Source organism: Piliocolobus tephrosceles, chromosome 1 (assembly GCF_002776525.5).
Source record: "Piliocolobus tephrosceles isolate RC106 chromosome 1, ASM277652v3, whole genome shotgun sequence".
NCBI classification, from domain to species: Eukaryota; Metazoa; Chordata; class Mammalia; order Primates; family Cercopithecidae; genus Piliocolobus; species Piliocolobus tephrosceles.
The window spans coordinates 157,074,028-157,078,766 of NC_045434.1; positions in this window are offsets into that span (position 1 = coordinate 157,074,028).

Sequence of the window (4,739 nt, forward strand, 5' to 3'; positions counted from 1 at the left end):
ACAATGGAAATGTTTTAGTATAAGTATGTGTCATGCAATATTTGAGACATGTTTATGCCAAAAATTTATTATTTATCTGAAATTTATATTTAACTATGGATCTCACATTTTAATTTACTAAATCTGGCAGCTCTTCCTATGGGTGTGATGGAGGATGAGGCTGGAAGGCTTGGCAGAGCAAGATCACAAAGGGTCTTGTGTGCCATGCCTGGCAGATAATGGGGAGCCAGGAAAGTTTTTATAAGCAGGGGAACAGTATAACAGGGTTTGCATTTTAGAATCATTGTAATAGCCTGTGGGAAACAAAACAGAGTTCAGAAGGACAGGAACTGAGAGACCAGAAAGCTATTTCAATAGTTGAGATTTGAGGGAAATTGAAAATAACTTAACCCACTCCACAGTTCTGCCTAAACCTAGCAAGTCTCCCAGGTTCACTTGGGCTCTGGAGACCGAACTATTCTTTCAAGAGCTACTCTTCATTTTTGTTTTTGTTTTGTTTGAGACAGAGTCTTGCTCTGTCACCAGGCTGGACTGCAGTGGCATGATCTCGGCTCACTGCAATCTCCACATTCTGGGTTCAAGTGATTCTCCTGCCTCTCCTGCCTCAGCCTCCCGAGTAGCTGAAACTACAGGTGCATGCCACCATGCCCAGCTATTTTTTTTTTTTTTTTTTAGTAGAGACAGGGTTTCACTATGTTGGCCAGGATGGTCTCGATCTCCTGACCTTGTGATCCACCTGCCTCAGCCTCCCAAAGTACTGGGATTATAGGCATGAGCCACCACACCCAGCCTACTCTTTGTTTTAAGGAACAACAACAACAACAAAAAGCTCTGGTGGAACATAGAATATATTTTTATAAATATAATATAGTGTCTTGCCCAAATCCTGTGTCAATCACATACTTCTTGAGGAAGCTAGAAAGATATGTGTATATATCAATCTCTCAATAGACTAAGCTGAATATCTCTTTCCTTATTGCATCCCCTGTAGGTTATCAATAAACATTTGATTCTTAGATTATGAGTTCCATAAGGGCAAAGTCTGTATCTTCATCATCTTTGTTTCTTTAGCACTCGACCCAGGGCTGGGAATAAGTTTCTCAGAAAATAGTTCTTGATTAAAGTGGTCTAAGTAATTAACAACCAGAAGTGCTTCCTATTAACTACATTTCTCCAACATTACTTCAAAGGTACAACCTGGCATATTTTTCACATGAATGCAAAAGAAGCTTGCTTCTTATAATGAACCAGAAAACTGTTTTTTAAAGCTGAGGAATTATACTGACTAGATGGAGTTTTAAAGAAAATATTCTTCATTTATGTGAAAATGTGAGTTTTTTTTTTCTTGAATTTTCCTGCTTTCACAAGCTTTATCATTGTGTGGATATTAGTAAATCTTAAAAAAAAAAAAACCAATCTTAATTAAATTAACACATACCAAGTAGATCATCATAAACTGGTACAAAGTGGTCTTCTCCCTCAGTTACCAGTATCAGTCTAGTTCCTTATATCTGTGTCTCTTCCAAACCTGATATGTGAATTTCTTGAGGGCAGGAACTATTCTGATTTATCTTCACAGTCACAGAACTTTCATTAATAGTAGGTTTATTGAATTCCAAGGTCAGGCAGCCAAAAGGGAAAGAATAATTCTGGGAAGTGCATGGGGTAAATAAAATGCAATTTAAAAAATTATTATAATAACCCTTTATTGAAGATTATGTTCCAAGTATCATGCTACGAGCTTTACATATGTCTTAATACATTCTGATTATACCTCAATTCTAAATACTCTTCTCTGAGCTAGCTGTTATAATGCTCATGTTATGGGTAAAGAAACTAACAATCGCAACTGGTAAGTAACTTGCCCAGACTGACACAGTTAACAAATTGGCAGAGCTGAGATTAGTACCAGACTCCAAAGTCTATGCTCTCAACATGACTCCAGGAATTGTCATTTTCTTTTTTTTTTTTTTTTTTTTTTTTTTTTTTGAGACGGAGTCTTGCTCTGTCGCCCAGGCTAGAGTGCAGTGGCCGGATCTCAGCTCACCGCAACCTCTGCCTCCTGGGTTCACGCCATTCTCCTGCCTCAGCCTCCCGAGTGGCTGGGACCACAGGCGCCCACCACCTCGCCCGGCTAATTTTTTGTATTTTTAGTAGAGACGGGGTTTCACCGTGTTAGCCAGGAGGGTCTCGATCTCCTGACCTCGTGATCCGCCCGTCTCGGCCTCCCAAAGTGCTGGGATTACAGGCTTGAGCCACCGCGCCCGGCCTAGGAATTGTCATTTTCAAGTATATATTGGAGACAGGAGGATTGGTGAGGTGTTTATAAGAATTTTCTTTAATCAGTCACTACATGGTACCTCAGAAGACTAAAGTTTGATTTTTTAAAAATGTGTGAGTGCACATGTGTGTAAGACAAGAGGTATGGAGGTATTTCTTAAAACTATATTTTGAGCCATGTTCTTTTTTTCTGTTCAGTTTTGTATTTAAAAGAACAAATGACTTTACGTATATAATTAGACTTCATCTCCACCTTGACTGCAAACTGATGATACACTTAAATTACTATCACACTGTTGTTATCAGGAACATATGGATTGTACATGTTACAATCATTCACACCAACTTCATTTACCCCATCCAGAGGAATATATGCAGATCATGTTCAGATATGCAATGCAACCTTAACAGTCTAGATGTATCATAACTTATCTGTGACAATCCAGATCCTCCTCTGAGCTGTAAATGTAATTGTATATGGCAGTTATTCTGTGTTTTGTTTTGTTGTTTGGTAAATGTGTACTTTTTGCCTGATGCTAACATCTTTTCAACAGCCCTCTTTTGCCTGCTCAACCGCCAACCTCCCAGTTCACTGATACCAGGAAGAATCAGAGTCTTGTCTGCCCATGATGATTTGCCTCCAGTCTGCACGGTTAAATCACAGCTTAAACTTTACCAAACTTTTGGAGTCTAAAAGTAAAAGCAACTCACAAAGTGCAAGGGTTGGCATAACTAATTTATTCATATGAATTAGAAAGAATTTAAAGAAGAGGAACCAAATATGGTAAAACGAGGGGTGGGGTGCGGGGGAAGCTGTTGATTTTAAAAATTGAGAAAAGCAAAACATGTTTTGCCTGGCTTTGTAACTAAAGAAGCCTGCCAAAAATGGTCTGCAAAGGTATAAGAATCAAAAAATATCTCCAGTGTTCTACCTTCACCAGAAACATGCAAGGAATTTCCTAGGATGGAATTATGGAAAAGATCCTCTTCAGGCCTTCATTTGTTCATTCATTGCTAGTCATGGTGCTAAATATGGGAGATATAAAATGAATATGGCATGGCCCTGGCCTCAAAGCTTAGCCTCAGAGGGACACACAGCAACTGTGCTGTACGCTGATCTGTGAAAGGCACCAGGAAATAAATGTAAAAACCACACAGTGGGTGTACAAAGGGGAGAGTGGTCAACTCTGTGAGTCTAATAAAAATAATTCACAACAATCACATAGCGATGTTCTGTGAGTTCCATCCCCACCCTATCCTCATCCTCTATTGCCAACCCCTAAGAGAAACGACAGGTGAGCAAGGCACAATCCAAGCTGGGCTCTAATTAAATGTGTGCCCTAGAGCAACTCCTAGCACTACTCAGAGCCTCTGTTTCTCTGCCTGTAAAAGCCAGGAACCCTGCTCAACTATAAAGTCCATTTCTGCTCCGAATTATGAAATTGAGGCAAAAACAAAACAAAACAAAACAAAAAAAAAAAACAAAACACACACACACACAACAAAAACAAAAAACAAAAAACCCAAAACCAGAAAGGAAATTCATGAGAAACAAAAGTGAAAGTCACACAAGGGAACCCAGTAGTAAACACGAGTACAAAATTCTATATCTCACGGGAAAACGTGGCAGAGTTCCCAAATATTTTTTTTTCAGCAACCGTGAACTTCGGAAAGAATGAAATGTGTATCACGCCCTCTGAATGTGAATAAGATCAGTGTAACACGAATCCACCTTGCTCTATGCAACTGTCCTCTGAAACATTCCTCTCTGACTCTGACCAACCACTTATTTAAATAAGCGGTTCTTAAATCGATCAATCCGTACTGAATGGTCCATCCCCACAAAACCAGTCCCCATTGAAAACCACACCTGGGTGTGTCCCACACTGGGAAAAGGGGGAAAACGGGGGTAGAGAAAGAGAGGAAGAATTGGAACCAACATTAGATTGTGCCTGGTGTTTCCACGCGGTTGTCATAAACAACAGCGTCGAAGCAAACTGTTTTAAAACTTAGGAAATACGGCGGCCTTTAAACTCTATTATGTCCCTGCTCATGGCAATTGTGAGACTTCTCTGAACGTAGCCCACAACGGTACAGCCGCCCAAGAGGGAGAGCGAGCTCTGGGGCGGATGGGCGAGTGCAGGCAGCCAGAGGAGGGGAGCAGACTGACAGCTCCCCCAGCTTCTGCGACGCGTGCGGGGCCGGGACAGGCGACCGCCACAGCCAGAGGGTGCGAGCTGGACCCACCGGGGCCACTGGTCTCCAGGGTGGGAGGATGGATGCTGCCTGTCCGCTGCCGGAGCCTCCCTTCTAGCAGCAGAGGAGGGAGGGTGCGCGCACGTACACACACTCTCACACACACGCACGCACACACATCCTTTCCCTAGAGTTGTGTCTCGTCTCCCTTTTGTTTTTCTCCCTTCCCGGTCATGAGACCCGGAAGTTTTTTTTTTTTTTTT